The 10,170-nt window shown below is 42.2% G+C and overlaps 1 pseudogene; it reads right to left on the bottom strand.

The window, feature by feature from the left end:
* Window positions 1–489: 489 nt before the first annotated feature.
* LOC102875356 lies at window positions 490–2,050 on the bottom strand (annotated as a pseudogene).
* Window positions 2,051–10,170: the final 8,120 nt, after the last annotated feature.

Genomic DNA, 10,170 nt, shown 5'->3' with positions numbered 1-10,170 from the left:
AGAACATAGCCAAAGTATGGAAGATGGAGTTTCATTATCCTTACCCCCAACAAGTACCCTAGTTTCACTTTCTCTAGGATAAAACTGTTTGTTCCCTTGGCAGTCCATGAGCTATTATTCAGTACTCTTCTCTGAAACCATAACTCAAAGACATACATTCTTCTGTCATCCTTATTAACTGTCCATCTTTCAGATCCATAGGAAGCAACTGAGATGAGTGTGCCTTAGATCAGGTACACCTAGGTCTTTAAGCTGACATCACCTCTCTTTAGCACTTTGGAGAGGTGCTCCCTGACAGCTGATTTTCCCAATTCAACTCATCTTTTTATTTCTTTGTTTTCTTTTCACATTTTTCCTTTATTTTTTTCAGAAGACAGCAATACATTAGGAATCTTACAACATAACTAACGGTCGCACAGTTTCCTCAGGAGGCCCAAGGTTTCCATGGGTATCCCTGCAGCTCAGATTGGCATGAGGGGTCCTGAGAGTTCAGATGTTAAGATTTTCTCCACAACCACATGTTTCTTTGATGTTTGGGTTATTAAATACAAACTCAGTGGATAATTCGTCTCCTACAGAGTCCATTTCTGTTCCTAAAAGAGTGGGCTGTTCTTTCTTTTTTATAAACATCTGACCTCATCTTGAACAGCTTCTTCATCAGAAGATCCTTTTGTCTTTGTAAAGACAAAAGTATAAGGTGTAAGTCAAAAGTATAAGAAAAGCTACTGCAACCCCTGGTTTGAGCACCAACTTTCACAACTACATGTTCAGGCTTGTCTTTAAGAAGTTGTCTGAGAGAGATGCAAATCAAGACAACCATGAGATATCATCTCACTCCAGTAAGACTAGCAAAATTTAACAGAACAGCAAGCAACAAATGCTGGCGAGGTTGTGGAGAGACTGGAACCCTTATTCACTGTTGGTGGGAGTGTAAAATGGTGCAACCACTGTGGAAAGCATTGTGGCGCTTTCTCAAAAAGTTGCAAATAACAATACCATTTGACCCAGCAATTCCACTGCTGGGAATATACCCTAAAGAGACCATAAATGACATCCAAGTAGATATATGTATACCCATGTTTATCACGGCTTTGTTTACAATAGCAAGGAGTTGGAAACATCCTAAATGCCCATCAGCAAACGAATGGGTAGAGAAGCTGTGGTATATTCGCACAATGGAATACTATGCTGCATTGAAAAAGAAGGAACTCATGCAATATTATTCAAAATGGGTGACCCTGGAGGACATTATGCTGAGTGAGGTATCTCAGTCACAAAGGGACAAATGCTATATGGTGCCACTATTGTAGAATGAGGTTGGCATTGGGGTGGGGGTAAGACTGAGAAAAACTGGATGAAATATGTTTACGGCATTGAAGTCTACGGGGAAGAGAATAGTCTAAAAGTATTATATTTTAGGGCATTATTTTTATCGTAGGAGTACGCAATGAGGGTTGCAAAGTGGATTATATTTGGGGGTACGGGGTGGGGTTTGGGGAGGTGCAGGGGGATTGTGTACCAATGAGGGGGTTTTTCTTTTGCTTTTCAAGGAGAGGAGCAAACGGGGGGGGGGTTGTGTGGGGAGAAGGGTGCAACAATGAATGAATGGAATTCCAAAATCTCTGTAGATGTTCATTGAAATGAAAAATAAATAAACTAAATTAAAAAAAAAAAAGAAGTTGTTTTCTTGGTGAGCTCTGATAGCCTAGTGGCAAGAAGATGCACTGCAATCCCAGAGGTGAGCAGTTCAGATCCACCAGACGCTTTGCTGGAGAAGGAGGAACAATCTCCTCCTGTACCAGTCGAATCTTATTTGATGGTACACACACACACACACAAATAATAATAAAATTGAAATCCTAGGGGGGAAAAAGGTTATTTTCTCTTGTATACTGCTGAAGGTGAAAGGGTTGGGGCGACTTGGGTCAGCTACATTTTCCTCTTGCTAACAGCCCAGAAGGTTGCTGGGACTAAGGAAGCCAACATCTTCACGGCCCTGATGCCTCTGGCCAGAGCTCTTATCTCTCAGTCTCTCTCCATGCACACTGGCACACCTCATCTTTTGTAGATCCAAGTAAGATGAAATCATAAAACATTTCAGTCTTTTTTCCGTCTATTATGAGGTGACCTATTGGCTTGCTAGTGAGGATTTTGTTTTCTTGATTTTGAGGTGTAATCAATCCATATACCTTACATCAAGGGAAGCAGTAGTCCTTGATCTTCTGCAACAAGCACTGCAAATTCTCCTCACTTTCTGTAAGGATGGAGTATGGAGAAAAGATACAGCCCTGACACGCACCTTTCTTAATTTTAAATCGTTGAGTGTTCTCTTGCTCTGTTCAGACAATAGCCTCTTGGTCTAGGTATAGGTTTTGCATAAGCACAACTAAGTGTTCTAGGATTCTCGTTCTTCTCAATGTTAACCACAATTTATTGTGATCAGCACAGTCAAAGGCCTTTGCATAGACAATAAAACATAAAAAGACACCTTCCCCATTATGTCAGTCCAATTCCTGTACAACACTACCCTGTTCAAACCTCACCTGGACCTGCACCATCCTCACAATTGATGCTGTATTTGAACCCGTTGTTGTAGCCACGGTGTCAAACATTGAAGATCTTCCTCCACTCTGTTGACCCTCTACTTTGCCAAGACTGATGGCCTACTCTAGGGACTGGTCTCCTGATAACATGTCCAAATATAGGAGATGAAGTTCCACCACCCTTGATTTCAAGGGGCATTCTAACTGCATATCTTCCAAGATAAAGAGTACATATTAAAACATATTCTAATACATCTTGGAGCAGGAGTGGCATCCATTTCCTAAATAATATGTCTCTGCAAACTCTATGAAAAGGACTATAGTTATAGAAAGGCCTCAGATCTTTTGTTCGTAGGGTTGATATGAGTCGTGCTCGACTTGATGGCAATCAACAACGACAACAACAACAGCAACAGTATATCAAAGTTATATTTTATATAGTTATGGCAGGATCAATCCTTGGAGAGGGACATCATACTTGGGAGAGTGGAGGGACAGCTCAGGAGAGGAAGATCCTCAATGAGATGGATGGATTCAGCCCATGGGGGTAATGGGGATAGGTATGTCAGAGACAATGAGATTGGCGAGGGATAGAGCAGGGTTAGGGCTGTTGTACATAGGGTCGCTATGAGTTGCAGGTAACTCGATGGCACATAACAAAAACAACAATGTTGTAATAGATGGTGGCCTAGTGGCAAGAAGCTATGCTACAAGTCCAAAAGCATGTGGTTAAAGGTCACCAGCTGCTCTGAGGGAACAGGAAGGGCAATATCTCCTCCTGTGTGATTAACTGCCCCTGAAAGCTCAATGAAGGGTGAGCTATGGGTCTGTTCTGACTCTAGGGCTCACAACAATATATTTCATATGTTGTTGTCGTTATGTGTCATTTGCGACTCATAGCGACCCTATGTACAACAGCCCTAAACCGTGCTCTATCCCGTGCCAGTCTCATTGCCTCTGACACACCCATCCCAATTACCCGTCACTGAATCAATCCACCTCATAGAGGGCCTTCCCCTCCTGCACTGTCCCTCCACCCTCCAAAGCATGATGTTCCTCTCCAAGGACCTGTCTCTCCTTACAACATGTCCAAAGTATGTCAGATGAAGCCCTAGAATCCTTGCCTCCAAGGCATAGCCTGATTTAACCCTCCCTAGGATGAGTCCGTTTGTTTTCTGGGCAGTCCAGGGTACATTCAATTCTCTTCTCCAGCACTACAGCTCAAAGGCATAAATTCTCCGTTTATCCTCCCTAGTCATTGTCCAACTCTCTGATGCATAACAAGCGATTGCAAAGACCATGGCCTGTATCAGGTGCACCTCAGTCTCCAGATAGACACCGTTGCTCTTGAGTACTTTAGAGAGGTCCCTAACAGCAGACTTTCCCATTGCGATACGTTTTTTGATTTCCTGGCTACTGGTGCCAAGAGTGTTGACCGTGGAGCAGGGCAAACTGAAGCAGTGAACAATCTCAATCTCTTCGCCATCCATCCTGATGCTACCAATTGTTCCAGTGTCTTCTTGACATTAAACCTCAGTCCATACTGAAGGCTGCAGTCCTTGACCCTCTGTAGCAAGTGCATGAGGTCCTTCTCAGTTTTGGCAAGCAGGGTTGTGTCATCTGCATAACGCAGATTGTTAATAGATCTTTCACCAATCCTGACACCACACTTCTCCTCATAGAGCCCAGCCTCTTGGATAATCTGCTCTGCATACAGATTGAAAAGGTATGGAGATAGGACACATCCCTGGTGTACAGCCTTCCCAATTTTGAACCATGCAGTATTACGCTGCTTTGTTCTGACTACTGCCTCTTGGTCCAGGTATAGGTTTCACATTAGCATGATTAAATGTTCTGGGATTCCCATTCTTCTCAGAGTCAGCCACAGTTTGTTATGATCCACACAGTCAAATGCCTATTTCATATAGTTATATTAAAATATAGCATTGATTTTATTTTGGATTGCACAAGGGAAGAGAACACTTTCCTTTTTAGTGTTCAGGGTCTATAAAAGTCTCAATTGTGCAACCACTATGGAAGGCTGTATGGCGCTTTCTCAAAAAGTTGCAAATAGAAATACCAGTTGACCCAGCTATTCTTCTACTGGGAATATATCCTAAAGAAACCATAACTGCCACCCAGGCAGATATATGCACACCCATGTTTATCACAGCTTTGTTTACAATAGCAAAGAGTTGGAAACAACCTAAGGCCCCATCAACAAACAAATGGATAGAGAAGTTGTGGTATATTCACACAATGGAATACTACGTTGCATTGGAAAACAAGGAACTCATGCAATATTATTGAAAGTGGGTGACGCTGGAGGACATTATGCTGAGTAAAATATCTCAGTCACAAAAAGACAAATACTGCATGGTGCCACTGTTATAGAACGGGACTGACATCAGGGTTGGGGTAAGACTGAGAAAAATTGGATAAATTATGTATACTGCATTGAAACAGATGAGGGAGAGAACAGTTTAAAAGAGATGTATGATTGGGTATTATGGTCATGACAAGAGTCCAGAATGAAGGTTGCATAGTGGGTGTACTCAGGAGTTGGGGGTGGTGCGTGGGGATTGTATATCAATGAAGGAATTTTTCTTTTACTTTTCAAAGAGAAGAGCAAACTGGGGGGCAGGGAGAAAAATGTAACAATGAATGAATGGAAATCCAAAATATCTGTAAATGTTCATTAAAATTAATAAAACAATTTTTAAAAAAGTCTCAATTTTTCCTGGAAAGCAAGATTTCCCCACCAGCGTCCAATGGCACCATTCACACCAGGTCCATCAGTAACTAGTAATGTAACTTCTGGTGACATCGTGTCAGAGTAGAACTATACTGTGTTCCATGGGGTTTCAGTGGCTGATTTTCCCCTCCAGACCTTTCTTCTGATTCACCTCTTGGTGAACTTAATTCTCCATCTTTTATGTTAGCAGCTCAGTACCCTTGCCATTTGTGCCGTTGAGTTGATTGGGACCCAAAGCTTCCCTATTGGATCAAATAGGTTTCTGAGACTGTAAATATTTGTAAAAGCAGATTGCCCATCTTTCTCCCTAGGAGTGACTGGTGGGTTCACATCACCAACTTTTTGGTTAGCAGCCTAACTCTTGAACCTCTAGGACCCAAGGAACTCCTTCTGTGAACTACCCTTTGTAAGATTCAAGGGATATTTGAGCCTTTTCTTGGATTTCTCTGTTATATTGAAACTTTTGACCATTTTCACCTTAAAACTTTCCACTCTTGGTCTCCCTTATATTTCCTTTTCAAGGAGGGTCCATCCCATCTCTTGGGACACAACTTTTTAATAAATCTCTCTTTATTGATTAAAAAACCTGCCCCTCCCAAAATTCTTTCCGCTCTTGTAAATGTGATCTGGCACTTTCCTTCGCTCTCCTCTGACCTTTGACCAATTCTATTTCCCAAGCTCATTCAGTAAATCTTCTGTCACACAGAGAGTGTCCTGTGCTCGGTCCACTACTCTGCACTCTTGGCCTATTTGTCTTTGGATCCTCTCCATGCTCATGATTTTAACTGCCACCTATTGGAGCTGACAGATGATAAATAACTATCATCTATAATCTAACGAGAGCTTGCTTTCTAAAGTTTGGGATTACTTCTGCTTTGCCCCTGCACCCTCTGGGATTTGGAGTCTGTTATTTTCTCAACAGATTAAAACATTAGCTGTTCTCAAGTGTCCTCCTGCTTGTGGGACATGGCCTCCATATTTGCCTTGGAGGAATCAACCTTGCCTACCAAAGGCCTTTGGAGCCTTCTGGGAGGGGCGATTTGCTGCAGGGGTCAATTTATTAGACACCCAGATAAGAACTGTGTCCATGGTTGGAAAGACTCCTTCATATTCCAAAATGTACCCACTAGAGAGCCCTACTATCTGCAAGTGGCACCATAATAGGCAGAAACAGGAAAACTCCAACAACAGGAAGAGAACAGAGATTAGTTCATGTATTTGTGGTCAGAACATAACTTAAGAGAGGATCATTTACACAAGCTTTTAGATGGAGTTTCAACCAAGCATTTATGTCAGAACTTGCCTAAAAAGAGAATGGTTTGTACAATCTTTAAGTAGCTGAGCAGAAGGAAAAAGTGAAGCTTCTGATCTGCTTTCCCAAGTCTCTGATTCCTCTCTGCTGATCAATACCTGCCTCACTCAGGCTGGAGGAACAAATGGGCAACTGTAGGAAGCTATTAGCAGCACTATTGTGTGACATCAGGGAAACAGCTGTGGGCCATTGAGGGAGAACTGGGGAACTAGAGGATGACTATGGGACACTGGATGAACAATGGTGAGATAGTGGGGACAACACTGGAGCACTGGGGGGCAGTCCTGGCAGCTTGAGCCAGTACCTTTCCTGCTAACTTTCAGCTTACTGTAACAAGCATGTTTTTGAGCGGCTGCTCTGTATGTGGATTGTGTGAAGTATCAGAATACAAGCATATATAAGACATAGTGTTGCCCTTGAGACCGTCCCAGGGAGGTAGAGAACTAGAGGCAGTAATCTCTGCACAGAGTGGTGCAGGCCTTAAATGACATAAGCTCAAGATTCCACGGTACCTGGGAGCAGCCACTACTCCAGGCATATGCATAGATACATATATGCAAAAGGAGAGAGACTTCAGAACATGGCAGACCAAGGGAGCCCTGACTGAGCAGAAGTTCAGAGGAGACAATCAGTACGTATGTGTGCACTACTGAGGAAAGTGCGGTGCTGTCCCAGGGTAAGGTGCAAGAAAGACGTGGAAGGAGGCAGACAACCCGAGAGGGTGTTAAAGACCTCTCAGTCACACACTTCCATTCTTCTCCATTCTGATTTCTTGGTTAAAAGATATGCACTTGAAAAATAGTGGGGAGGGAAAGGCTCTTCTCCAGGCCTATATCCAAGTCCCTAGTCACTGGAGCAGAAGAGCCTTTCAAACACAGGACGGTGCCTTCTGGGAGCTCAGAGAACCAGCCTGACTGCACAGAACGTGAAGCTCTGTGATCGATGCCCTCACAGAGGTGGGTGGTTGGCTGAGGATCAGAGGAGGCGCACAGCGCCACAGAAGGTCGGAAGGGCATTCTCACGTCCTTCTGAACTCATGGCCAACCAAGGGAGTATAAACTTATTTACTTTCCTCCTTTGATTGCTGCTCTTCTCAAGAATATTAGTTGTTTTATCTCATGGGTGTAGCAGTGTTGGAACGTTCTGTCTTGGCAGGATGTCTCTTCTTAGAGGAAATTCAGAAGAAGGAGCAGCCCTTTCTGGTCTGGGGCAAACTGAACCTGAACCTGAGGAGGATGCTGGATCAGTCTGGGTACTATATGCTTGCTCCTGCCTTTGGAGGGAAGCTGGGCGGATAGAAATCAGAACAAAAATCATCTGTCACTGGTTCTGAAGGGCCAGCAAAGGTCCTATCTGGACTCGACAAAACTGATTATTTAAGACTAAGTTGTAATGTGCAAGCTCTTATTGAAAAGGGATAAAAGAAAGATTAACACATCAGATTTCCTCATGCAGCATTTAAAACCATAAATATACTGCTTTATCTAAAGGAAAGAAATCACGCCACTGAGTGTCTTTGTCTTCATTTGTCTTCCTTCTGAGTGTTATGATGGAATTTTCTAGGCATGCCCAGGATGCCTAGATCCCAGAGAGGACATCGGAACATCTGTCAGTGGTTCCCTCCGATATTCAGAATTAAATGCAAATTCCTCAGCACTGTTTGTCACCTGCTTTTCATTTTCTGAGGGGGAAAAAATAGATGTTGTGTTAAGCCATGGAAAACCTGTGTACTTCGCATATTTGTGCCTGGAATAACACAGATCACCACAGTTGACTTGTTTCAAACAAGAACTTGGGGCTCTGACCTTTCTCTTACATTCATGTCCCTGCTTGAAGCTGACTCTCTTTCTGGCTGGCACGACAGTTGGCTCCATACGACATTGTTGCTGAGGATTCCAGGGGTGGTCCTCGTAGTCTAGACAACTTTGACTCGTGCTGAGCTGTGAATGTCAAAGCAGAACTAAATGAAGTTTTCAATGGCTGCCTTTTTTAAAGCAGATCATCAGGCCTTTCTTCCAAGGTACCTCAAGGTAGATTTGAGTTTCCAACTGTTTTGTTAAGACCCGAATACTTACACTTTTTTGTTTGTGTTACTCGGGAACTCTTTTTTTGTAGGCTGAGTTCTCTAAAGCAAAACTGACATTTAATCTTAACCAACTCAGACTCCATCTGTTGAAGTACAATCTGGCCATTCCACATGTAAACAGACATACATTCTTATGATCTGCTTCTTAAATGTGCCAAGTCTTTTTAAATTTATTTTTCCTTTTGATGACGGTTAGCACGTTTGGCATTTTAGACAGTCCTTCTACAGCTGGCCCTTGTTACAAATAACATGGATTTGTTATTATGACCTTGTAAAATGACCTTGTAATAATTCTCACTTTAAGAGCTCACTGCTCAGCTAGTGCTTTAAAAGCTTTTAAGCAGCCACCTAAGGTGCAGTTACTGGTGTCTCCCCACATGAAGCAAAGAGTGAAGAAAATAAAATACGCATCAAAACAAATCTAGAGAACTAACAGACTTCCCAAACTTCACTCTCCATGACGTAAAGACCTGAAGAACTGGATGGTGCCAGCAACAAGCTGAAAGGGAGTGAAGCAGATGTCCTGAATATAATAGGAAAAACTGGATGGGAGGGGGGGACCTTAAACTCTATCTATCTATCTATCTATCTATCTATCATCTATCTATCTATCTATCTATCTATCTATCTATCATCTATCTAATCTATCTATATCTATCTATCTATCTATCTATCTATCTATCTATCTATCTATCTATCATCTCTCTCTCTCTCTGCTTAAACACTCTCTCTCTTTCTCTCTCATCTATCTATCTCTCTATCTAGCGGATGTTGTACTTCTCTGACCAGCAGGAAAATGCCAGGCAACAGAATGCACTAGTCAAGATTTTATTTAGTCAAGAAATAAGGGGACAGGAACTCACAGCTGAATGTTCTCTTTACTTGTGTTCTCACCTCAGAAATTTTATTGACAAGTTTTCCAATATCAAAGAAAATATCAACAAGAATTGTAAGAGTTATATAAGATACCCTAATTGTAGGGAGCTCTGGTAGCCTAGTGGCAAGAAGCTGCGTAACAATGACCTTTCCCAAAAAACAAAACAAAACAAAACAAAACAAAACCAATGACCTTTCCCTATTTTATGACTACATTCTTATTAGTAATTTTGAGTTATCAAGAGGATGTTTTCTCTGAAACACATTATCTGCATACATGCATACATACTTTTTTAAAATTTATTTTTCATTTCAATGAACATCTACAGAGATTTTGGAATTCCATTCATTCATTGTTGCACCCCTCTCCCCGCCCCCTCCCCTGTTTGCTCCTCTCCTTCAAGCGCAAAAGAAAAACTCCCTCATTGGTATGCAATCCCCCACACATATCCCCGAACCCCCAAATATAACCCACTCTGCAACCTTCATTCCATACTCTTACGATAAACATAATACCCTAAAATATAAAATATTCTCTCCCCCAAAGACTTCAATGCCATAAACATATTTCATCCAGTTTTTCTCAGTCTCACCCCCA

The sequence above is a fragment of the Elephantulus edwardii genome, unplaced genomic scaffold (assembly GCF_000299155.1).
Source record: "Elephantulus edwardii isolate Elephantulus edwardi_28Jun2011 unplaced genomic scaffold, EleEdw1.0 scaffold00262, whole genome shotgun sequence".
Taxonomy (NCBI): domain Eukaryota; kingdom Metazoa; phylum Chordata; class Mammalia; order Macroscelidea; family Macroscelididae; genus Elephantulus; species Elephantulus edwardii.
The sequence above is the reverse complement of the archived record's forward strand: the minus strand, read 5'-3'. Positions and strand labels throughout refer to the sequence as shown.